The 27,203-nt window shown below is 38.7% G+C and overlaps 1 long non-coding RNA gene across 13 annotated transcripts in view; it reads left to right on the forward strand.

Moving 5' to 3' along the window:
• LOC104145931 (uncharacterized) overlaps positions 1 to 27,203 on the forward strand; it is a 96,081-nt gene that overhangs the window by 3,951 nt on the left and 64,927 nt on the right. For 11 of the 13 annotated variants that reach the window (XR_011139011.1, XR_011139013.1, XR_011139014.1 and 8 more), the window contains exon 2: positions 23,470 to 23,568. The exons of 1 other annotated variant lie outside the window; for it this stretch is intronic. This is a non-coding gene — a long non-coding RNA (uncharacterized lncRNA). Of the gene's footprint in view, positions 1 to 20,735; positions 20,802 to 23,469; positions 23,569 to 27,203 lie in introns of all 13 variants that reach the window. One more of the 13 variants, XR_011139008.1, reaches the window with a different exon arrangement.

Raw genomic sequence — 27,203 nt, forward strand, 5'->3', positions numbered from 1 at the left:
AAGATCTCATCCTCAGCCATTAGAGACTATAAGAGTAACTGTCCATTTTAAAGAATTATGGATTCTGTCCATGTGGCTTTGAAAGAATCTTGGATATGGATGGGTTGAGGTGGCTAGAAGTAGTCTCAGGCATACAATACCCTATGCTCAGGGATGTAAGCACATAATTTGAAGGATTCAAAAGCTGAGATGTGTTGCAAACTCTGCTATTGCTTCCTACTGTACTGCAAAAGAAAGTAGGACCTGAAAAATGAAGCAGTGATGTGCTCAGTCCTTATGAACGATGCATACTTGACTTGGAAGCCTGAAGAAATGTATGTATATTCATAAAGAGCAGAAGACTGAGCCAAAAAATGGTACAGAACAAGAATAATTCAAACTAAGGAACTAGACTCAGTAATGCAAATGGTCTCTGCTAATCTTATGGTCTGCAGCGCTGTCTCAGAATGGGAATAATGGGAATAATGGGAATAAAGAAGTCTTTGACTTCTTGCACCTTTTGTCTCTCTTATCTGTTTGAGCCTTCATAATCTCATTGTATGACAGCACCTCCCCTCTGCAATGAGTTTTAAATTTAGGAAGATGATTAATGAAAAGCTTTAGTATTTTTGGGTGAATGGTAGAGAGGATATTCAAAACAGCTTACAGGAGCTGATGTCCACACCTTTCTGAGAAGAGTTTCAGCCAATATTAATTTACACTCCTGTTGCTTCTGAGTACTTTAAGGAGCTTAAAATGTAGGTATGTCTACTCTGTTAGTGATCTAGCAGGTGTCAATTCAGCTGCTGAACATTGATTAGCTGGAAAAAAATGTTGGTGTTTCTAAGAATAGATTTTTTTTCTTTTTGAGATTAGTGTCTAATAACTGCAGGGGTAAGACATGTTTTACTCTTCTCCAGAGTGCTGTGTATTACGCCTTGACAAATAATCCTGGATTAATCCCAACTAAAAGTATACACTTAACTGAGGCACCAGAGAAAAGAGGCTAGTTTCCCTAGCCTATGTCCCCAGAGAGAGATTCACACCAGAAAAGGATCGTTCAGCCAAAATAGGATCTGGATTGTCTATAGGAGGTATCCAGCTCTTTTCCTCTGTTGACTGCATAAGGAGTCTATGAGAAATGGACTCTCAACGTGGGCACCTAATTCAAGTGGTCAGAAATAAGTAGGGCTCATCTAGGCCAGAACGTCTATGTCTCTTTCTCTCTTACGCTATCTAAGCTATCTAGCCACTTACTTTTCTAGTTGCTGCTATACCTGACTTAAGAGCATGGACTTTCAAAGTTAATCATCCTGTTTCTGGCAGATGAATCCAAACAACTGACCATACCGTCTTGTCACCATGGTTACTGTGTGTTAACCTGTTTTGCCTAACACATTACCTCTGGTCAATTCAATCTTAACCTGAAGATTCCAGATAAATTACATCCAGATGGAAACATTCTACAATTATACGTATTCATTTTATTATACCAAGGCTATATCTAAATCCCAGAAATTTTGTCATGACATGCATTAAAGAAAATTTTGAGGCACTAAGATTCTACTGCAGAAGGATCAAATTTTCCATAGGTAGATACTTCTGATCGAGACTTCTTCTAGCAGAAATAAGTTTAAAGTTCTGGGAAATGAAGACATTTTCTGAATGTAGAAGTAATGACTTTATAGCCATAGCAGTCTGTGAGAGGCACAGTTTTTAAAGAGAAGTAGCATTTTTTGTTACTTAGCATGTATAGTTGGAAGGTGCAAAAGCACTTGTAAATTTTAGTTTTTATGTTTGCACAGAGTATTAGCTGGTCAAATAAAAGACAACAGTTTCCCTCCGAAATAAGAAGTAAGTCTCAGACGATGGGGTTATATACCTCATCCTGGCTACAAAAAAATGGGTGATTTATGAGTAATATTTATAACTCTTTATATAGTCATTTATGGTGCAATTCCAACTACATCTTTGCTACATTATAAGGCAGAGTCTCTGTAGCTGCAGTTAAAATTCTTCCTGAGGATAATTAAGAGTCAGAGCATGTTGTGGACAGTTACTTTTTCTATATTTAGAGACCAGAAATGGAGACTTCTTTTGAAAAAAAGAAAGTTATATATTTTCATTTCTTTGTATTTCTTCCACACAGACATTTCATAGGGAGTCTCATTTCAAGCACTCCATTTTCAAAGGAAAATTCACAGAAAAATGGAGTTCGTTGTCCAGATCTTCATTCCAGAAAGAATTCACTAAATATTTTCAGCTGGGAATTCCCTTTTTCTTACTGGAGGAAGTAGCATTATCCTCTCAGATCCAGAAACTGAGAAGCTGGTAGCTTCATGAAGAACATGGCCAGCCCTCTTTCAGTCTCTGTCTCTACCTGAAGTGACTGACCCTGCAGAAAACTGCCCTAATCAAGAGGTTCTGAGCATTGAGACCCTGCAGTCTTTACCATTGGTGTCAGTTGAGTTTGTCCAAGTAACCAAACATTCATCGCTATCCATCTCTCCCATCTCCCCGGTGACTTCAGAAGAAGAATCATTTTCCTTCTTGAACTCAGTGCATTGTTTAAATCCAGCTTACCAGGTAGTGGTAGGCCTTTGTTCAAATCCTTCTGTGAATCAAGCAGGGAGAAGATATGAGTTATATTCTCCATCTTGAATGTTAATGTCCTGGCACCAGGCTAGAAGTTATTTTGAGGGAAATCCTTTGTATGTTGGATATACCATTCTTATATTAATCATTAAGATTGGGAGATGAAAATGAAAGAGAGGTTTGGGCCTGATAGTGGGGCACTAGCATGTGAAAGGCACCTCAGTTGGCTTACTCCAATGATTATTTTATTTCTATGGATAAAACAGCATCAACAAGCAGACTGAGAGCTTCCTCTCAGTTTTTCCCTCCATGCATGTCCAGTCGCACAGCAGACCATGCAGTGCTTGGTGGGAGCAGAGAACATGGTTTCCAGTTCCCTGAGGAAGAGAATGAAGCTGAAGTCAAATTTTCCACAATGCATGGGACTGCTCTAGGCCTAAGCTATTGGGTAAAAGGCAGTAAAATTCCTCCTGAGGAGGGAAAAAGTGAAACAAAAATGAGCTTTATGTGATCTGGTTTTTGTCACCCAAATTGAAATGTCCTCAAATCACCTGGTCTTCCTCCTAGGTCTACAGTGGACTGGCTGGCTCAGAGTTTACAATGGTGAATAATTTTTGTCACTATAGGAATTCTCCCAGAATACCTACTTTCTCTGAAAATTTGTTAGAAAATCTGTTACTAGAAACAGGATTTCTAGCTTATCTGGACTGATTTTCATCACTGTAATAACAAATCTTATTTAAAATAAATAAACCTACTTTCCCCTCCTCTTTGTACTACACAAAATGCAATCATTTCAGGGTATCACCTTTGTGTGCTTAAACACACTTTAAACCACTGTGACTTTTGAATTTTGTGATTGAATGTAATTGTGATGGATTACCTGCTGCCACTCTCACCTGACTGCTGGAAATCTCATAGAAATTAAAGATTTCATCTCAATGAGAATTACCAGTTTAAATAATTTGTAATAAGCAACACTTTCCCTTTATGTATATTCAGTAATTCTAAGAGAAGGGTGTTCTACTGAATCCACTTGATGCATCACTGTAACGGAAAAAAGGAAAGCAGAGCGTACTAAATCTTCGGCACTCGGAGGAGATGGATTCAGTCCCACTGTATGTTGTTTAGTACACAATTTATTCCATTTAGTTTAATAACAAAAATGATCCCTTCCGGTGAGGACTATTTTCTTGTTGACCTCAAGATGAGTGTAGACTTTCCCCAGTTCATTAAAAATAAATGTTGAAGTAAGACTATGTATAAATGTGTTTATAGCTGATTACTTCATTTTCTCATAAAATCATATGTACCTTTTTAAACCACCTATGTCATTGGTGACATGTACAATCACAATTCTAATGACATATGACAGACTTCCCCTCCTTCCCCTTACTCTTGGCCCTATCCAAAAAGTCTTCATTTATTTCTACTGCTATGAGGGGAAGAAAGAGGGGGAGATCATTGCACCTGGAGGCAAGTGGTGGCAGCTGTAATTGAAGGACTATTTCATCTTTAGGGAGCACAGCTTAGCTCAGATTTTTCCTGATCGCAGTTCATAGCAATTACAAATTTAGAATTCCACTTTCATCATTTAAAAAAATAACAATTTCTTAACACCTGTGGTAGAGTTCTTATGAATAGAAGTGGGACCTAAATGAAAAGAAGACTCCTTATTTATGTAGGTACTATAGCACTATTAGAAAATAAAGCCTACATTTAGCTGCTGAGTTTAGTCTGTGTTCTGCTAAGCAGTCAGAGGGACCTGTATTCTGTCATGGATGCTGAGCTGGTAGTACTTAAAAGGAACATGGAGCCCTTTGAAAACCTAACCCTGGGCATGTGCATGCAGAGCCTACTTGAAACTCTGGATCATTTTTAATCTAAATAATGTGCTTTTATCCCTGACTGGAACTTTGGAACAAGTCAGGTTTTTCCTACAGTGTTCAATCTTGCTGTACACTGCAGTCACTGTTTCTTGGATCAAGGACATGTCTCTCAAATGACCAGTGTTCCTGAATTAGTACTCTGGCTCATGTATCAGGACTTGGAGTTGAAGGTCCATAATTTTCACTGTGCTTTAGAAAAAAGAAGGGCAATTAATTAACTTTGGCTTTGTTTTCCTCCTCTCCACTCTTCCAAACTAGGTCTACCTAGCTGCACACCCTGTATAAATGGCGCAGTGACATTCCAAACTAATGCATGCTTTGCTCGTGATATCTCTGAACTCTGCCCCATATGTAATCTCACTGAAGAAGTAAGGCAAGACTATTTTTTCCCATAAAAACATTTTAAAACTTTATTTCTGAGGCATGTCTTTGTTTTGTTTTGTTTTATATTGTTTACAGACTTTAATATTTACCTAACCAGGACAAGACATGTAGAAGCCTGTAAGGTTAAACAGATTTACAGCATACCTTTTAATCTTTCTTCAGCTGGGGAGAAAATCTGTATTTATAAACCTGAGAAAGTCTATATTTTACCTCTATGAAAGTTTTAAGATGTTTTAACCTATACTAATTCAGGCAAGGTTAGGAGCTTCCATGGAATGAAAGGCACAATTTAAAAGATTACTTGGATCACCAGAATATTTACTGCAAGCACCTTAGCACACAGCCACGTGGTAACTCACTTTGTATGTCTAAACAAGACTGGAAGAATGTGGTGTTTGTGCAGTCAGGTATAATGGTGCTAGTAGTTCTTCCTCTCTCCAAACTATTTCAGAGCAGCTGAGCAGAGAGGGGCACAGAAGGAACAGAGAATACACTTTTCTTGCGATGCATTGGCTAGCACGTCAAGGCTAGTTTTAGAGGAGTCATAATTTCCTGCTAGTAAGGTTAGCGTCTGCTGTCTCTTGAGTAGTGAGGAAATACAGGAAGACTTAGGTTTCATGGACAGCTCCATGGGTTGAACATTTGGTGTGCCTTCAAGTAAAGGAGATACTCAAACAGTTTAGTATTGCACAATTTGTCACCAAAATTAGTTACAGTCTCTGTATAGACTTTTCAGGACATGTGACTGTGTGTCATGGGACAAAAAGCACAAGATAAAGGGATGGCATATTGATTTGAGTTGCTTCTTTCTTTTTCCTTCACATGGGGTACAGTGGAGTCAAAATAGGCTGTACAGTTTGATGAAAATACTCAAAGTATGAACATAAATGGAGATGTGATAAGCACCTCTGAAAAAAAGAATAAAAATAGTCTAGGTAGGATAGTATGTAAGAGAAATACAAAGTGAAAGAAGAAGAAGAGTTGTTCCCATGCAACTCAGAGGAAGTGAAAGTGACATGCCTAATTTTATTTTTAGAGAATTCTACTGAGCATCCAAGCCAGACACACCTGGAAAATCTAATAAAATTCAGCCTCTGAAGGATATTTCAGATTATAGACACCAGGTCATATTGGCTGCTAACTTTTTTTTTTTGGTTATTGTGCTTTGTCTTTTGAATATCAGCTTTCAGAATCATGCCATGTTTCTGTCTGTGGATTTCCAGGTCTGTCAGAAACTTAAAAGAATAGATATTTGAAATGTGCCCTCATGGCTTAGGGTTAGTACTAACCATTTCCAAAACTGAGGTATAAAGAGGTGAAGATCACCTTAAAAAGACCTAACTACAACAGTTTTATTTTTTTTTAACTTTTTGGAGGTGTCTAGTTGGAGGCCTGTAGCTATCGGTGTCCCCCAGGGGTCAGTACTGGGTCCAGTCTTGTTCAATGTATTCATCAATGACCTGGAGGAAGGGACAGAGTGCCCTCTCAGCAATTTTGCTTATGATACACAACTGGGAGGAGTGGCTGACACGCCAGAAGGCTGTGCTGCCATTCAGAGGGACCTGGACAGGCTGGAGAGCTGGGCGGAGGGGAACCTCCTGAAGTTCAACAAAGGCAAGTGCAGGGTCCTGCACCTAGGGAGGAAGAACCCCTTGCACCAGTACAGGCTGGGGGTTGACCTGCTGGAAAGCAGCTCTGCAGAGAAGGACCTGGGAGTGCTGGTGGACAACAAGGTAAGCATGAGCCAGCAATGTGCCCTTGTGGCCAAGGCGGCCAATGGTCTCCTGGGGTGTATGAGGCAGAGTGTTGCCAGCAGGTGGAGGGAGGTGATCCTGCCCTCTACTCAGCCCTGGGGAAGCCCACATCTGGAGTACTGTGTCCAGTTCTGGGCTCCCCAGTACAAGAGAGACATGGCACTCCTGGAGAGAGTCCAGCGGAGGGCTACAAAGATGAGGAGGGGACTGGAACATCTCTCCTCTGAAGAAAGGCTGTGAGAGCTGGGCCTGTTCAGTCTGGAGAAGACTGAGAGGGGAATGTGTACAAGTATCTGAAGGGAGGGTGTTGAGAAGATGGGGCCAGACTCTTCTCCATGGTGCCCTGTGACAGGACAAGAGGCAACGGGCACAAACTGAACCACAGGAAGTTCCACCTAAACCTGAGAAAAAAATTCTTCACTGGGAGGGTGACAGAGCATTGGAACAGGTTGCCCAGAGAGGTTGTGGAGTCTCCTTCCCTGGAGATATTCAAAACCCGTCTGGACGCGATCCTGGGAAATATGCTGTAGGTGACCCTGCTTGAGCAGGTGGGTTGGACGAGATGATCTCCAGAGGTCCCTTCCAACCTAAACCATTCTGTGATTCTGTGATTCTGTGAAAAAGCTGGTTTTTTTAATTCAGTTAGTAGATTTATTTACACAAAAATAGTGTTAACGGCAAGATAAACAACTAGTTCATCTGGTTTTACCTCTTGCATATCTGAAACTATTTTGTTTCCCCCAGTAACTTGATTTAGAGTATAATCTACCTTGTGTTTGGTTATACCTGTCACGACATCCAGTCTTGATTTGAAGCAATCAGGAGATGGATAATCCACCATTTCCTTTGGTAGTTTGTTCCAACAGTTAATCATTCTCATTGTGGCTTATTTCCAATTGGAATTTGTCTGACTTCAGCTTTTAGCCATTGGTTCTTGTTATTTCTTTCTTTATTAGATTAAAGAAGTCTTTAGTACCTGGTATTTTCTTCCTGTGAAGGCATTTATGTACTGTAATCAAACCACCTCTCAATTTTCTTTTTGATAAGCTAAAGGGATGGAGCTCTGTAAGTCTTCCACTGTAAAGCATTCCTTCAGGCCTCAGATAAGTTTAGTGGCTCTTTACCTCATTACCTCTCTTTACTTCTCCAATTTTTCAACATTCTTTTTAGAATGTGGGCATGAGATATGTGCAATATTTCTATCTATCTTGTCCTGTAGAGAAATGGACCTACTTGCATTCATGTCTTTCCTGTTTATTCACCCAGCAGTTACATTAACTTTTTTCCACAGCATCAAACCAGGAGCTCATTGAGTTGTGTATTCATCTGTACCCTTTCTAGACTAACTCCTGAAAAAAAAAACAGTCTCGCATTTCTGTTGCTTAGATATGTCACTTGGAGCTAACCATATTAAAAACCAGACCCAGAACGCCAATGTGTTCAGCTCATTCATTCTCCAGGCCAACCAGCCTCCTCCTTACTTACTGCTTTGTCAAACTTTGTGCTATCCTCAAATTTTAACTGCAGGGTCATTACATCCAGGGTTCTGCTGCAAATATGCCACTCTTCAAAGAACGCCAAGGATTCCACACAAATTCCAGACAAGGCACCTGGCTGATTGCTCATGCACTCACTGTGCGCTTTATTGAAGGTATTTGGCCAAATACTAAATTAGAATGGCATATATTTGAGAGTTAGGTTCCTTACAAAAAGCAACATATAACTAAATATGATTTCTTTTTTTAATTAATTTTGTGATTTTATTCAAGCTTAAAAACAGGAGGGTTTGGAGGAGTTTTATTTATCTATTTATTTATTTATTTTTATTTCTATTTATTTATTTATTTATTTATTTATTTTTATTTACAAGATTCATTCCCCATTCCCTATTCACTACAAACATTTTTCAGCTTTCACTTTGCATCCTAAAATATGCCAGCAGATACTGCTAAGTACATTTTTTCTGATAGTCATAGCAGTAGATGTTTTTTAGTTTCTTGAACTCCTTCAATATTCACTGTCAGCTCTCCTTAAATTCTTACATGTGACCAAGCCCACCAACTTTAAAACATCTGTCTTTGGTAAATAATATTTTATGTTCATTTGACTTACTAATGTACCGCTTTCTAATGCATCAGGCTCAAGTAACACAAATACCTCATCATGATGTTTTTACAAACAGCACCATTAAGGCAGTGCTTCTGCCTTTTCTGCATCAGTATTCAAAATGGTGCCACTTTCAGCTAACGGTAACTCCATTCCTCTGCTATGATTTCTTTAGTTTCTGCTGAGCTTTTAAGCATTTATTCTTACTAGTCTTAGCCTGTTCACCATTTCTTCTAAGGTTTAGTCCCCATTATAGTTATTTTCTATACTGATGTCTAAATTTTGCTAATTCTTTACATCAGCTGTTATGCTTCCTCTATGCTGGCAACGTTACTATCCTGTTCTAGTGGATGCTTTCATTCTGCCGTTAAACTGAGATGGGCTTTTCCCACACTGATGTCTGTGGAACCTGGGGGATTTTTGGCTATCTAATAATGGCTGTTCCTAAAGACTCCTTAAATTTAATTCCCTTTTTTTCCATCTACATTTTAAATCCCCTTTTTTCTACTCATGGCAATGTCAATCTTAACTCTCGGAAAGAAGCTACACATGTCATTGTGTAGAGCCATCACATCTCACTACTGTGTTAAAAGAAAACTATAAAACACTGACAGAAGTATCTGTTTTTTCTTCCTCAGTAGGCCTCACAATTCAGATGTGATTTGGAGGGGGTGTAGATCAAGGGAAGTAAACTGATGAGTTTTAACATAACATCTTTGCAGATGCAATGTCGACTCACTATAACTGCTTTATGAGTGCTTCTTACCACTTTCACCTACCCACTTTTTACTTGCATTTTCTCCCCATTGCATTACACAGTCAACATTAATTGAGGCATAACAACTTCAGTGCAGGGGCACTTCCTCTAGATTAGTGACCAGCTGGGAGGGAGTCAATGGCCTGAGGTGCAGCTGTAGGTTGTAAACCCCAGCTGGCCATTAATGTGAAGGAAATGTACTGTGGTGAGTTCGTTATTACTAGTATAAAATAGTTTTAAAATGTTTTAAGAGCACGTTTGGAAGAGAAGGTTTCTATTTTCTTGCTTGGCTCTGTGTATGATACTGCTGGCTTTGCTCAAAATGTTTTGTAGTATTAATGGTCAATGTTTTGGCCAAACAGACTAGGCCATTCTATCCCTGTTAGGTTGTTAATTTATATGTCTGTGAGCCTATTGTCACTTCCATGACAAAATCCATGCTTCTTGTAATAGTCTTTATTGACTTGCCATGTGACCAGCAATGACATTTTTTGTTATATGCCATTCATATGAGAATGTAGAAAGCTGTCTATAAACTTCTGTTTTCACCAGAACTAGTTGTATGGTTTAAAAGACGGCATGGTCATTCATAGATGATGGGTGAGCTTTCTCTATTTTTACCCACTGCCGTTCCCTCTCAAGCTGGTAGAGATGCTCCTTGGTCTGAGCATTTGAAAATTAAAAATCAAGTTTACTAGAACCCTAGTGTAAGCCAATTGGCTTTATTAGTAACCAGCTCAAACTGACATACCTTTCACACCCTCACTGCCTTCATGTCCAAGCATTTGCTATCCTGAACAAAATTATAGACTTCTGCTCACTGAAAACTAATTCCATGGTTAACTGCTACTTTTATACCCTTTTTCTTGTGTTTCTGTTTACTAAAAGATTAAGAAACTTCTTTTTTAAATGAAAACTGTATTCTTGTCTTTTAAACTTTTGGAGGAAGTCCTTGAAAGCAAGTCATCTGTTTTTGCCACAGACACTCAAGCAAAATTTCAACTTTGGAGGTGAGAACTTTCAGTAGGTTATGAAAATGTGCCATTAGAACGAATACTGTGTTTTCACTGTAGCAGTACTGATCTACCAGGCATTCACTGGAATGAGCATACAAACTGTTGAAATATTTATCTGCATGATAGTGCTACTACCTCAGATTAAAACTTTACAGAATAGGTATTGGGCAGGTCTATTTTGTCTTTCATTTCTGAAGGAAGGTAGCAACAAGTTAAGCAGATCTTTTTGCACTGCCAAATAAAACTGAGAAATCTGTGTATCATAGGTATTCAGGTCAATACAAATATGAATAATTACAACCCATGTAATTATGTATGTCACACATGCTTATATTTGGACTAGTTAGTGCACAAAAGTCAATGCTTAGAAATGTGAACCATATGGAGCATGATACTTCTGTCTCTACAAAAATTAGTTCTGACATCTAACATGGGTTTGTTTTCTAAATCTAACCAGCCTGAACATCCAAGCTTAAATGTTGCATATGATTTGGTTTATAGGAACTCAGTAATATAATTAGAAATGGACGCAAATCAAAATGTTTGAACTGAATATCGCATACCACAAACTTTGGAGAAGTTTGGATCTGTATTTGAACTTTTCACCTTGGTCCCAACTCTCACTAAACTGTAGTATATGTGACTTCATTTTATGGGTACAAATTTGCCCTTGTAAAACTCACACTCTCATTCTATCACATACTTAATTTACAGTGGAAATCTGATCAAAGTCACCTCTAATTATCTGATTTGCAGCACTACTTATTGCACACAACTTATTTGCAGCACAGCTTATTACTGAGGGGAAAGAATGGGTTGTAAACCTTACAGATGCAAAATATCTTTATCAGTATTCAGAAAACATGCTAGGATTTGGGCTTTTGGAAAAAAAAAAGTTTGTAGTTTTGCAAAGCTTGTTCAATGTCAAAAACTTTTTTCTTCCGTAATTTAAACCAACATTTTCTTTAAGGCAGATTTAAATTAGAAGCATATTTTTCTCACTAGAGGAAATACTAAATTAGACACTAAGCATGGAAATTTCTCCAGAAAATGGACTGACACAGGTGGCTGGCCTTTGGATAGGAGGATGGGTCCAATGCTTTTTTTTTTTTTTTTTTTTTTTGCTTTCAGTGCAACATTTGACAACTGTGCTTGCCAGGTGCAAATGAGGACAGTTTAAGTCCGACTATTTTATTCTTACTGGGAAGGTCTTCGGTCACCCATTCACTCCCCTGCTTTTTTCTTACCTCTCCCTCCCTCTCTCTTCCCCACATTTGAATTTGTCTGTGCTCAGCCTTTTCTTTATTGTTGCTTTGTATTGTGACTGGATTTTTTTTCTTCTCTTCAGTTTCACTTAACTGGAACGTTAAGTAATCCTAAAGTTCTGCTATGAATTCTGAACCACTCCAAGTTTTAAATTTTCAAAAATAAAACAAATAAGTTTGCTTCTTCTCAGCCAGTAAATGTAATTATTTTTAATAACTTCTAGGGATATGTAGTATCATATCTCCCATTTAATGGTATCATATTTGACCACCTTTTTCATTCATGACTTCTCACTAAATGTGGTACACAGAAACCATGCTGAACTTCTGCAGTTTGATGTTTTTAGGCTAAAGTTAGATTTTAAAATTAGAAAAAAGATGGAAATAGAATGCCTAATTCTCATTTGTGACAGACAAAAACAGGATCAGGCTTTGTGTTGGTTTAAACAATAACTTTTGAGACCTTAGAGAAGGAAAAAAAAATGTAAATCCCACAGAAGTCCAGAAAAGGACAGGGATCTTTTTTCTTTCTTTCTTTCTTTCTTTCTTTCTTTTTTTTTTTTTAAACAGGATGATGTGTGCATGTGTGTTCTTGTGATAAAGCTGTGAAGTTTTTGGCTGCCCTTTTCTGGCTTCTGTTGTTTTCTAGGGGCTCAGTGGGATAGATAGTTTGTGCTGTGACAGGACATGCCAACAAATTGCATCACTTCTGCCTCGGTGGCCGAGGACAATGACATGCCATATGCCCATGGCAAGAAATGAATGGGGCTCATTTACACTGGCACTGGGTGCCTTCAGCCCTGTCAGTCTTCAGAGGCTATCCATGGCAAATTGGAAAGTAGCACCGGAGCAGCAGCAGCATGAGGAGATGCAGCCTGAAAAGCTTCCAGCATTCATAACTTTATGAACAACATGCAGCTTTGAAAGGCAAAAACAAAAAAACAAAAGCAAAAAAAAAGTGACACCCTCTATGCACTTATCCCATCCCTCTGCAAGTTAACATTTCATTCCAGAAGGAAAGCAAATCACCAACTGCTTCCCCCTATGTGTTTTTGCATGCCACTAAAAAAATAGAAAATTAAAAAAAAACTTTGAGTAAATTCCAGCTGCAAGAAGAAAACAAAAACACAGTGGGTGTCATGCTCCATGCATTCAAAATAGTTTCTCTACTCAAACAGACTGCCGCAAAGATTTGCCCCAAAGTTGACCCCGTTGCCTCTAGCTTGCACTCCAGCAACAACAAAACTCATATTTGACCCCTGACCTTCCTGGCAACACATCATTTGTTTCCATGTGTTGAAGTGAAGGATGATGGGTGATGATTGAAGAGCAATGGTTCTGTTGGCCTGAGACACTAATGAGGATGAAATGATAAGGTCAGTGATCATCCTTACGTGGCAAACTAGGACATGGAGCTAATCTGTTGTTAATTGTCCTTTACATTTGTTTTAAAGGCAGTGGCAGAGGTAGGTGGCAGTCATATGGCCCTCTTCTTTATAATCCCTGTAATTAGCATGTGAAACAGAGTTAAACTTGCCTGGGGAAGCCTGAAATGTGCTTTGCAAGCAGGTTCTTATTTTATTTCAGTTTGTTTTATTTCATGTTCAGTTGGCATGAATTCAGAGTTGGCAAGAGGTGACTGACCGCTAAGTGTGGAAGCAGAAATTGGCCCTTTTTGTGAAATACAAGTATGAGTCAGTAAGCTATGTAGTAAGCACTTCCTTCTCCTGTTCTTTCCACTGATGGATCTCTATCTGGATGTGATGTGGCTGCTCCTGGGGTTCACGGGCTGCTGAGATTTCTCTGCATCTTCACTTTCTCATGAGCCACTTAGGCCAGTACTGACTACTTTGAAGTTACCTAGGACTGAATTGAGAGCATCTAGTGTTTTCACATAGACCCTCCTGTAAGTTTTGTGCTCCATCAGCCTCAGCTGACATTAAACTGAGAAAGTAGTAAAGAATATCCTGCTCTGTGAACAACTCTCAAGTGCACAAGCCTCTTCTGTGAAATTTAAACAGTCACAAACCTATGAGAAGTTAAAGGAGGATCCTAATTTGAAAAGTATTGCAGGTATCAAAACAAATCCATCTTCAAGCTCTCAGCGTTTTTGGCAGAGCTGGCACTAAAGATGTTGGATACAAACACTTTCCCATTACAAATCCGTTTGATACATTCCAGTGGAAAAGGGAAGCTAATGGCTCCTGTCTCCTATTTGGTGATTCTTTCAGAAAAAGAGAAAAGAAACCTTTAAATATGTTTTACACTTTTTTTTTTATGCTCAGTACATAATCTCTCCTTCACTTCATCAGTTGCTAACTGCTCCTGATATACAACAGTCCTATATATTATGAATTGTTTTGTTAGGTCTGCTGAGAGAACGTTCATTCCACTTTCACTGTGGTGTCATTTTGGTAGGATTTTTCATTTTTATTTTTCAGTCTTATTCTCCCCCTGCTCAACTAATGGGTGTGTTCAACCTCTCAGAGGGAAACAAATCTGCTAGCCAAATGGCAATCAGCTGGTGAGCTAAAGCCTGAGAGCTTTAAAGTATTTGTCTAGTGAGGAGTTTACTGCAGTGCTAATCATAACACACTCATTAATTACTCATTTGGATTAAGCAGAAGGGTCAGAGGAGCCATCTTGACAATCCATGCCTATCAGTGCCCTTTTCCTGCCAATTAGTACAGAAACAATTTCAATGACTACAGCCTCTGCTTTTACACCTCTACCACCACCTGCCTTCACCCTTTATCCTACATACTACATTGGCCATGACTGAAAGGCAACACGTGGGCTTCAGTTTCAGTGCAGCATCTTGTCAGGTATGAGAAAAAAGCAGATTATAGACTATAATCTGGGCTAGGAACCAGGAAAACATTAGTCTCCACTTCGTTTTAAGTTTTTTTGAATGGAAGCCTTGAAGTGGATCTGTTTTTCTGTAAGCCTTTGGTACGATTAGAGTGGCCATTGTAATGATGTGATTTGTGGTAGTCAAGGCCAAACAAAAGGAGAATCCCAGATGAAAGGAGATCAACAGCTGTTCTGCTTCTATAGTACACATGGGAGAGGAAGAGTAAGAATACTGTAGGGCTGAAATGGGGGATTTCATGTCAGTAGGTTATATGTGTAGGTTACAAAATGAATGACATACCCCTTGTGCTTTCCAGACCAAAATGTACATAATTATAGGTGATTACACATTTCATTCTAGGAGGCTATCACGAAACCTTCTGGTCAGGCACCTCTTAAAACCCTATTGGCAAACTCAGTTCTCAGCTCTGTTTCCAGAGCGACTCTAGTGGTTGCAATAGAGTTGCCCTGGATTAGTGCCAGTACAACTATTCACTTTTTTTCCACGTAAACTCTTCTTTGTGATCAAAACATCTCAGATTTGTTCACAGCCTAAATAAGTTCATATTATTTTTATTCTTGGACAATTAAAAAAAAAGGTACTAGTGTCATTCTCACGCTGATGGAGATCCAACAGATGTGAAAAGAAAAAAAGATCATAACATACAAAAATTTAACTTTTTAAGCTCAGATCATTATTAGGAGAAAATAGGTGGAATTCAAGAGCTTTCTGATCTGTTCCTTTTGCACTCCTGCGATACATGCTCTGTTCTTCTGTAAATTATGAGTTGAGTGATGACAGCCGCCCTTTGAAAGATATCTGTTCAAATGATCTCATTATTTTAAAACACTTACAAAATGAAATTATTGAACTAGGTGTCCAAACCTAACAATAAATGTGCTTAAACATATTCTCTGCTAATCTGTTGACTTCTTCATATTCTCCAGCAAGCTTATAGGCTAGCTTTGCCTCTGACTAGGACACCAAATCCATGAAGTTCGTACTGAACTTTTGCACCAACCTTTTTATAATCCATCAGTTTTCTCATCTTGCCCATTTCTGCCTAAGCAACACCTCTTTATTGATGAATACCTCAAAAAAAGATCCTGAATACAAATGTTCTTCATTCTACAGCTCTGATTTTATGATCAGTTTCTTTAAGTTAGAGTCTCATCTTGAGGTCAGAAATCTTGGAATTACTTCTGACTTGGTTCTCTGTTGTACTTTATGCCTCTCCTTTGTCTGAAATTCTGCTTGTCATACAATCAGAAATCACCAGTTCTTATCTTTCCTCTCCTGAAATTCTTGCTAGTGTTACAAAGTTCTGAGAGCCTACAGTATGTGAGAGGTATAAGCTTTACATTGGGGAAGAGGACTCTGTAGCTTCTTCTCTCTGTTTTCAAGTGCAAACAAGACTTCTTCTCTTTCCACTATTGTCCAAATGCAGACCTGCTCTATTTTGTATCCACTTACATGCTCTGCTTCCTGTCTTTATTCTTCAAGTATTGGCCTCTTCTCTTGTTCTTCATTCAGACTTCACAGGAGTTATGAGGGCTGTATTTTCAATTTGATCACTTGTCTAATGTTTATAAGCACTGCTTAGCTTTCAAGCAGCTCGCTCCCATTTGAGGCTTGGAGGGAAACTGTGATATCTCAGATGCAACTGTTAGCAAATGCTGCCAGTTTAATGGCAGCTTATGTTCTTTTCAATTCTTTCTGTTTAGCCCCTGAGGAGTATCCTTTTTTAAAATGTTCCTTCAAAGTCTTATGTGGATTCTGACGTCAGGTAGAAATTAACATGATAATTTGGGGTGTATAGGAAGGGACCATATTTTACCAAAATAAACCCATGAATATGCCTTTACGTGATTTGATTAATCTTTTCTGTCTACTCTCAAGCTTCTTTCTTGTATTTTCCAAACCCTGATGCTAAGTGGGTTTGAGCTGTTTAAAAGCCCAGCTCTCACTTTCTGTGATACTTCAACAGCTCAGTCACCTGAAATATTTGAGCAAATGAATCCCAGGTCAAACAGCAGGGCACTGGCTTGAAGGCATGCTTTGTGAGGTATCCTTGGCTTTGGAATTTTCATCCCTTTGTCTTTTCTCCTTGGTTCACAAAGGACTGGGTAGATAAAAATTCAATTTTTCCAAGTTCCAGTCAGAACTGGAGAAGTAGGTAGGTGATAAACTGCAGCATAAATACAGAAGCATGTGAAATTCCTTTGGGATGGGCTCTGAGGTGGTTAGCTTACCTTATTTTTTTGAAGGACTGGTGGAGTTTTGGAAATGAACATAGATGACTAACTGAGCAATTGTTTTGGTATTTTTACTTAATACTTTGATTTTAAACTTCATATTAAACCTCCTTAGCCACAAATAAAAACACAGTTAAAAAGCTGCAAATCTAGATTATCATATTTTACCAGCAAATATACTAACAGAAAACTACTTGCAGTATCAGCTGTACATTTGTTCAGTACACACATATATAGTTGCTTGTTTGTAGTAGAACTATGTTGGTGCCTCTTCCTTCAGCAAAAAGAAGAGTGCCAAGCTACTTACAGGACTCAGCTAAAATTTGAATAATTGGGATTAAACGACAGAGTGAAGACTTTGAAAAGCTAATCATTCAAGAAGTGCAAGCACTGAATGAATATATTTTGCAAGCTAATCACCTGCCTGTGACTTTTTGAAGTAGAGAGAGACATTTCTCTAGTAAATTACTTCCTGAGAACTCTTTTCTCATATCTGCAGCTGAGATACTTGCTATGTCCATACAAAGACACAATCCCACTTAAACACAGGCACAAATTGCAAGTCATGCACAAAACGCATTGGCCACTTGATAGAAATTTTTAAGAATGGTAAATCATGTATGTATTCCTGTATCATGAACTCTCCCTCTGTGTCAAACAACAGAATATCATGTTCAAAATCAAGTTACACCTGTTCTGTGCCACACATCTCAGAGGAAATTATGTCTTAGCTTGTATAACCAGAAGCAGAGACATGTCAGAGGCACATTAAGAAGTAATCTGCTTGTTTTCTTTGACATAAATCAACCCTATCCTCAAAAATTCACACTGCAAAATGTCACTTTCGCACCTTTATCTGACAAACAGCAGGGTCACAAACTGTTAAGCCTTTTTAGCAGGAAACTGAAATACGAACAGACTTTGCATCTCATTGGATGTTAGCCCACAACTACTGTTTCCTTAAGTTCAGGAGATGTTTAATAAATATTTCTACTAATCAGCATAAACATTTTTGTAAGACATTGGCAATTACTTTACTTAACAGAAGTTGGAAATTCACAGGAATCAAATTTTACTGACAGCATGCTCCATTTATCCCACGTTATCCCACATTAAATTAAATTGGGATCTTCCCTGTCATTGTGAGAGAATTCCTTACAGATACAAGGATATATTTCTGGTTGGTGAGTTTTTTTTAAATTTCTGTTACTAGAAAGGGTGCACCCAAAGCGAGATGAGGGCCTGGGTGAAAAAATAGGTCCCAGACACTCTGCTGGGAGACATCAGAACTCACAAGCCGCTTAGGAAGCTCCTCACCTGCCAAGAGTTCTGATGCAGCCCAAGCGATGGCAACTTGAGCATCTTGGTCCCTGGCTGACACCTAAGGCCAAGCAGCCATTTAACAGGGTACAAAAGTCCCTGGAATGCAGATCTCACCTAGAGGAACACACTTAAACAGAAGCTGTTGTCTGCAGCTTTGGTCTTTCTGCAGACCCAGCAGATTATTCGCTGTGTAGTCACACAGCACACACAGGAAAGATGCTCTTTTCTACTCCTCCCCAAACAACTTAGCCTTTAAGAGATGAGAGACATGTGCTTTAAACTTGTCAGGCTTTGGTGGGAGTTGAGCCTGTCTCTACCGTATTATAGGTAAGAGGTTCCAACTGTAAGCTTGTAGTATAAAAGACAGGCCATATAATGTCTGAATGAGAGCATTTAACTGAGATGAGTCTTTAATAAAACAGTGGAAAGGAAAATGTGTAAGTAGGGAAGATATGTGTGAAAGAGGATCTACTTTCCTATCTTTCTGTCTTTCCTGGGTTGCTGCTTACCAACGCTTAAGAAACAATTGTGGGTTGAAACAAAACTATTTCAAGGATGTTGCATTTCACTTTACATTTTTAAAGGACCAGTTATGCATACAAGTGAGAATGCTGCTACCACCGTCCACACTTCCATCACTACCACACTTTAAAAGAATGAGCTTGTTCTATTCAAGCCACAGATGTAGACAATTACCCTTAGGAGAAGGTTCTGGGCATTGGACTGCCGGAAGAGAAAAACGTGGATTCCACCTAAGCCATGTGGGAAGGCTATGCTTCCCGACGACAGGACTGTTTAAGACACGCCTTATGCTGAAGCATTTTGTGTCAGCTGGCTCTGTACAACTTTGTCCTTGGTATATGGATTTTTTGGAAAGATTTATCTGAGGCAGTTACTATTCCTGTGTATTATATAGGTAGATAAAGCTTTAGGAACCTATTACTAACAGTGAAAATAAATATCCCTGGAATTATTCCAGTGGTGATAATTAGCTACCAGAACTAAATAAGTGATTAAGAATATCAGCTTCGCTTATTCAATAAAATGTAGCTTATTTAACTAATATCTCGCCAATATCAAGTTGTTTTGGTGTGACATGCTTTCTCATCATATTTTTGATTCCTCTCTTGATTGTCTTTGTTTAAAAAGTTGCTTGTAGACATGATGTCATGGCTAGCATCAAGATGAAGAAATAAGTATCAGGATTGAGTCAGTCTCTTATATCTGTACTGCCAGTGTTCAATGAATGCATATTTCCATGGGTTTGAGTTATGGACCGTGAAAGAATTCACCTGAGGGTGGGCAAGAAGAGCTCTAACAACCCAACTCTTCTGAATTTTTCAGTTTCTGTGCACTGATCCCACAGTTCGCTGCCAGTCTAATTGGTGTGATGCCCCAGTCCAAGCTCCCTGCTCTCGGCACTGCCAGGCCCCTACTCCTTAGGTGTCTATGGGCACCTTGCTTATAGGAGCAGATTCTAGAGTTTTTACCACAGAGAAAACTTGTGCTAACAGCAGCTGATGTGAACATAGGGTAAATGTGACCCATTCTAACTAGATTGACCTCACGTGAATACCTCATTCAAGCAACTCAAGAAAAACTATTCAGTACTTCAAAGGCCAGAGGTTTAATCTCCTTAAGTTGCTCTGGATAAATGTACATGGCTAAAAGAGTTTGCACACCTGACCTAGAACAGATGGTGTGTATTAACAATATACAGAGTCTCTAGACACTTCACATTGTTACACTGATGAGCACATTTTTACTCTTTAGATACTAGAGGCCTACCTAATACAAGTAGACCAGGATATATCTGAGAGAGAAAAAGATGAGCCATGGGTTTATTTTAACTTCTTTGTCTAAAAATTAAGTGTCTGTTGAAACCATTTAGCAAGTCCTTTCAGCTTAATAAGAGTGCTGACTTCGCTGTCAATAACTCAATAACAGGCTGGAGTGTATAGCTAAATATGCATCATCTGGTTTACAGTCAGACAAGGCGGGGCATCGATGAATTGCATTTTGAAACTCTTATCTTTAGGGTGCTTGAGCATCTGATCCAAAAAAGACCAATAGAGTCTTTTTTTGAAAACTTTAGAAATACTTTGAATCAGTCTTTAAAAGCTAATTGGAATGAATTGCTTTAAAAGTATGGTAGAAAACAGTATATTATATGCATCTGGAGAGACTATAGATACAGAAACACAAGACTAGTGATTATGTAGCTTCTTGGACAGGTTTTTAAGGGCAGTTAATACAGATTGATTGTTTTTTCCTGTGTAAGGTGCCCCCATGTATAAGGGTGCTGGGAGATACACAAAAAGAAACATGGACAAACTCTAGAATAAGTAGGTATCTGACTTGCACCTAAGAATAACTTTAAAGGAGCACTTTAATTTTAGGAGTCAAAAATATAAAAGCATTACAATCTTAAACGTCATATTTCAAACTTAGCATTCAGACACAAAGAATGTGACTTCTTCCTCACATTCCTTTTCTTTACCACTCTTCAGGGCACTAGCTGTACACTGCTCTCTTATTTTCCCCTGCTTTCTTTGCAGAGAGGATGTGAGACCTGGCAGATCGGCCTTCCATCACTGAACAGAGTCTAGTGTACCATTAATCAGGTCAGCCAATCAGAGTGCAGGGATTAGCATAATGTACAGACACACTTAATCAGGTCTACTATACAGTTAATCATGTGTACGCTAATAGTTATGGGGGATTAACCATTTAGGACGCTAGCTTTGTTTTCTGATTGGCTATGTTTCCTACCTGTTAACTTTTCCTCTCTCCTTTTTTTTTTCCCCTTTAGTTATTTCTCCCATCCAAAATTGTCACCGTTTGAAGTGTTTCTGGAAGGCTGCCTGTGTAATTAAGGATATACTTTAAATAATAACAAAAAGACATAGACTCAAATGTTGAATTCACAAATTAATCTCAAATTGATAAAAAATATCCTTTTTATGGAAAAGAAAATATATAACTTTGTTTTCTCCAAAACTAATCTGGATCATAGGGGCTATGAATACAAATTAAAGTTTAATCACCAAAATGTATTAATTTCAGAGATAGATTTTGAATTTGTGAACTAACTTTTAGTGGCAAAGGATCTGAACGTATTCATTTTTTGCAATCAAAAGCGAAACACCATAATAAGATTCTTTGGCTATTCACTGGAAACTGGTATAGAGAAAACAAGCAACGGCCAAAAGTAATCCCTCAAGCCATCCTGTAATTGTGAGTTTGCATGTAGTCAGGAATTTGGTCAGAAAGAAGGGTGGAGTGGGTAGAAGGGGTGGGGGGAAAGGGTGAGTGAGAGGCACAGAAAAAATGAGCCTGCCAGTGGTTAATTGAGCATATAGATTCCTAATGTGTCAGGCACTACCCTCCCAGATGAAGGATGACACATTTTAGGACGCATCTTCCTTTGTTACCATTTTAAGACTAACGAAGCCTGCAATTCATAAACCTGATGCTGGGCACTTATCTGCTGCCAGGGCAATCTGTACAGCAGAAAACTATATGTACATATATGTACATACATTGTATGTAAATACATTGCTCTATGGGCGTGTAGAACAACTGCAGTGTAAACAGTTGTGTCTCTGGATGACATTTCAGGAAGGGAAAAATAATTCGCAAATGCAAGATTGTCTTATCCAGCTACCCATCATTTAGCTAACTTTTATAATCTGATAGTCTTAAGCGTTTGCCAGAATAGTTTTGTACTTTTTCTTCTTCTTTTTTTTTTTTTTTAAGTGAACCAGGCCTGCTTATTTTTATAGTCTCTAAACAGCAAGGCTCCATTATACGCAAGTTTTTTTTTCCCTGCCTTCAGGTCACTTGTTAATGAGCTGAGCACTGGGAGAGGATGGAAGCGATTACAACGGGATATGGGCAGAGACATTTTCTTCATGTTTCCATAGATTTATGAAAGTGAGCAAGAGAAAGAAGTAATGTTTGTCAGCAGTCCATGCAAATACATTTCCTTGGAGGCTGATGAGCGCAGCTGATGTCCGATCGGACAGAAGTTGGGGTCCAGTTAGAGCAGAGTCAGGACCCACTTCAGCCCTTGCCTTGTATAGTTTCTGACCTTCCTAACCTCTGCAGGGCTTCCTTTATGAGAGTTCCCAGCCAGATGGTCGAGTCATCAAAGCTTTATGAGCACAAACTCTTTTTACCGCTTCACAGTTTCTTCCAGCCTAAAAGCAGAGAGGGTAAAAGTGTGAGGAAAAGAAGCTAAAAGGTGTTAAAGATAAAAACAAGACATAGGGGTGCCCTCTTGCTTGATTAGTAACTTAGCATGATGTCTGTGAGTTTGATGTTGTCTGCCTGTATTGATATAGATACAGTTATAATTAGATTTTTCAGTATCAAAGACTTAAATAGAAAAGCACAGAATTATTTTTACATAATACAGTAGTTTTTTTCCCACCATACCATACACATTCATTTTATCATTCTGCTGTGTGAGTATTTACATTTTTTAAATCTTTTCTATTTGTGATTATTTGGGGCAGTTTTCAGTGGGTTAAAACTGCAAAAGATCACTGGCTCTGGTTTAGAAGGGCTGATCTGTAACGGTAGAGAGTGTTACCTGCCTTCATTGGCAATAGGTGACTTAAATTACATGAGGCCTGAGCACAGCAAAGTGACCTTGTTAACTTTATGAGAACTGCACTTCAGTTTCCACCTGCATCCCTGGGAAACAACCTCACTTATGAGGAAGTCAATTTTCAAGTACTCCTCCAGGAGGAAAGTTAACTCAGTCACCAATTCCTGGATTTAAGGGTTACACTTTTCCAATTAGAGAACACACGCAGAACAGCAAAACGTGTAAAACTGCAACATTACTGAGACATGTTATAACAATACTTTGATGTACAGAGCTAATTTTAGAACCTTTGAAATCAATTCTTATCACTAGCAGGTAAAGTCAAAAATAGAGGACCCATGAATCTGGGTGAGGTCAGACTCCTTTACAGGTTCAGGCTGATTGGTTTGCAATAAAACCACTGAGATCTGCTAGTTTTTAATGAGCTTTTCTCTGAAGAGGTGAACTTGTATTTTCACTGGGAGTTGTTCTCGAGGGTGTGTTTCATGTGTCTGTCTCAAACATTCCTTGTAGACCTTGCTGTTTTCCCCCCATTAAAAATCATCAGGTGAGCTGATGATTATTAGCCAAAGAGGCACAACATATCGTATCAGACCTTGCACTGAACCTGCCATAGAGGGAGGAGGGAACACTCTTTGAGTGGTGCTCATTTTCTGTTCAATTGATTTCACTTGCAGATAATGAAGCCCTAACAAGTAATACTAGTAGAGGATCTACCCCATGCTTGAGAGAAAGGTTTATGACTCGATAACCAGTGGTTTTCTTTTGAGGAGAAGGTGAGTAGTGTGTGCTCTGGAAGTTTACTTTGCTATAGGAATAGTAGCCTCCTAGGTGAGACTGTAAACAAACAAACAAAAAAAAAAAGTAAGCAAAAATTTTCACCTTTACCACAAACAAGATATTCCTTATGGCAATGTTATTTCCAGTAGCTAATACTAGCTGTATAGGTTTGGTTTAACATTTCTTGTTGTTCCATTTCTAGATTTAAGGATATATGGATGCTGTTTGTTAATTTTTTTTTCCTCCTGTTACATTAGGAAGACCTGTAAGTTCTAGTTTTCTGTCATCCCTGTGTGTCACTAGGAGATCATAGAGCTGTCCTACGAAAATGACTTATAGTTCACCATTACACTGGTGAATTTAGTCTCCTGACCTTCTTGCAGATTGTTTAATGAGGTTTCTATGAAGACTAATTTTGAATCTGAAACTTATTTTATGTATAGCAAATACATATTTGCTTGTAGTGTTGCCAAGAAGAAGCTGAAAGAGTTTCAAACACAAATAGCATTGATTTTAAAAAATGTAAGCATCTCTTTCCAGGGTGTATTTTGCAGTGCTTGCCAGACTGTAGACTGGGGCCTGGAAGATGCTAAGAAAATTAAACACAATAGCATTTGAGTAAATGGCTTAAAAACTATAAAGCTCATGTTGAAACAGTAATTTTAATATAGTTTCATTTCAGTGACCTGGATTAAGTTAATATTTATTTGAAAGGTGTATAAATGTTTGTAGTATATCAACATGTCCAGTATTTATACTATAGGTGGTTGGCATTAGATACCTACTTTCATCTTTTCATGAGAAACTGTACTCTTTTCTCCTTCATCCCCAAAGACTTTTTTTCTCTTTTTTTAAAGAGGAAAGTAACCCTCCAGACACACACAATGCAATATATTCAAAAACATTAAGCATGGGACTAGCAGAAACTAAGAAATTCAAAGTTAAGTCTAAAACTCTGTCCTTAGCTCACCCCGCTGTGCTTAGGTATTATAGCACATATGGTATGAACCCCCCACTGCTCTGAGGCCCCCTGATTAAGTGCTGCAATACTGTACCTAGACACAATGTGGTGACTTAAGGAGAGAATTTCAGCTTTAACTCTGAATGTCCTGGTTCATGAGAGACTGTTAATGTTATTAGAACATAAAGTGGGTGGTTTAATACCTTATATACGGTGCTTAAAGTTAGCAGCAGCTGCCAGGGACTGGGTTCCTGCACTATTGTTTTTTGCTGGGGGGAGGGAGGATTGGTTGTTTTCCTTGCCGTAAAAGTAGAGCACGGGACCTCTTTCTAATTAAAAGTAAGTTTTACTCACTATGGATGAGCTAAAAGAAAGCCATGCGACTAGCAAAACAGGAAAAAAAAGTTGAGGGGGTAAAGGCGTATGCTTTGAAAGTCTGAGCAGACCTTTACAGCACGTTTCTGCTGCACTGAAGGAAGACGGAGCTCGTTCTGTGGTCTTTGCATGTTTCTTCTCACTGGAGTGCTGCTCATCTCATAACATCTGATGAGATATTTCTAGCATTTGGCAAAATCTTGAGGTCCTGACCTCAGCCGTTTTATGGATGCTACCTGTGAATTCAACAGCAGTTTGGACAAAAAATAAAAGCGGGGGGCAAAATAAAACTTGAGTAAAGCCACCAAGATTTAGCCATCAAATTTTGGTAATATAATTTCTAATTTAAACTGTCTGCTTGTGAAACAAGGTCCTGCTTAGAGCAAGTAACATAATTTTACTGAGTTATTTAGAGGAAGGTCCTGCTCGGTATTAGATTATTACTGACAAAATTTCATTACTTTCAGAGTTGTAAATAGAATTGGAAAACTCTCTTTTAGAGTAACAAAGCAAATACCAGAGCATTCTCCTTCCTTAGTAAATAAAAAAAGATTCAAATGTTCTGATTTCTAACTTATTGATAAATGGCTTGTCTTGAGGTTTTAGTAGTAAATTCGGAGGTGGTTCATAAAAAGTGTTAGGCTGTCAAAAGCGTACAGTTGTTCAGACCACCTTTGGCACTCTATAAGGCATGTCAAGGCACGTGCAAGTTGCATCCCAGCAGCACAAAGAAAGTGGTTGTTAAAGCCACTTTCTTCCTTAATTCAGATGTACATCATCTTCCAATGGCTTGGTGACTGGGGGGACATTGGTGGCCAACTATTACATTAGCTTGAGAGGCTCAGGAACACCAGCTAAACTGCGGTCAGGCCTTGAAGCATTTCAATGTGGGGTGACCATGTCTTGAAGTCCTTGCTTAGCTGACTTCATGTGTGTGTGTATATGTATGTATATCTGTGGGTGTATATATACATGTATGTGTACATGTATGTCATCTTAGTAACATGAAATTTATCCCAGTGTGAAGGATCTAGGTGATGTAGGACACTTATATGTGTACCTATATACACACACGCGTGCACACACACGCACACAAATTTTCCCAGGCAAAACTTTCACAGGCTTTGAGAAAATTCCCTCCCCTAATGCCCCATCAGCCCATCTTCAAGATGTTCAATGATATTCCATTTGCAAGCAAAACCTTTGATACATCCTTGTTTGCCTACTGGAGGAAAAAAAGTTACCAGGGATAACTCCAAATTACATGATTTTTCTTCACTCCTCCCTCAGTTTAGCGTATTACCTTCTATCACCCTGAAATGTCCATGTTTAAGTGGTGCAAGCATGGGGCATATGTTTTCCTGCTGAGGTTTTCTGGCAAATACAGAAATCCCTGCAGGAGTTCTGCATTCGCACTTCTGAAGAGTTCTGAATTCATTTGTGGGGCAGAAGGTCTTTTCCGTGTGTTAGAAAGCAATGTTTGTTTCACAAAAACATCTTGAGGAGTTTAGGTAGCTGAGAGGAGAAAAAATGCATATATGCTGTTCATCTTGAAAAGATGTTTAAATGAATATTTCTAATAAAATTAGAGGTTTGTGTATCACAGAAACATGCTAGAGGGCTAACAAGTGCACCACTGACAACGGCTGAAGAGGGAAAACAGGGCTAAGATTTGTTGAGTTTTGCAGATTATGCTTAAAAAACACAAGATGGAGATATTAAAATAATGGATGAGCTCAGAGGAATAGGTTGATCGTTTGTCTTTGGGAAGTACCTGCAGAGAGCAAGAAGTTAAAGGGAGGTGGAGCAAAGAAGGCTTGAGCTGCACCTGTGGGGTTTTAGTAGGTTTATGGTTCACCAATTTACTCCTACATGACCTGGATCCTTCACACTGGGATAAATTTCATGTTACTAAGATGAATGGAAATGAAGAGCTGTGTAATTATTAGTTTTGTTGCTAGCAGATCAATCATCTGCGATGAACTGCTCACAAAGGTCACATATGACCTTTCGGCTGGAATTTAACTGGCACTGCAGTTGTGATTTGCTCGCAGCAGCAGTCCCCTGCTGGCTGTATTATAACAGACTTGGCAGCATTAAAAGGCGTGCCTGCATTCCATGTCATTGGGACTCTTATAATTATGACAAATGACTAAATGTGTTATTTTCAGCAAAGCAATGGCAGTCAAAAGGGGTACTTAGGGTTTGTAAGAGGTGATGGCTGGCGTGGCTTTGAAGGCTTTTCCTTTTCTTGACTTAACACAGACTGAATCATACATGGCCACCCCACTGGTA

This window comes from Struthio camelus, chromosome 2 (genome assembly GCF_040807025.1).
Source record: "Struthio camelus isolate bStrCam1 chromosome 2, bStrCam1.hap1, whole genome shotgun sequence".
NCBI lineage: Eukaryota > Metazoa > Chordata > Aves > Struthioniformes > Struthionidae > Struthio > Struthio camelus.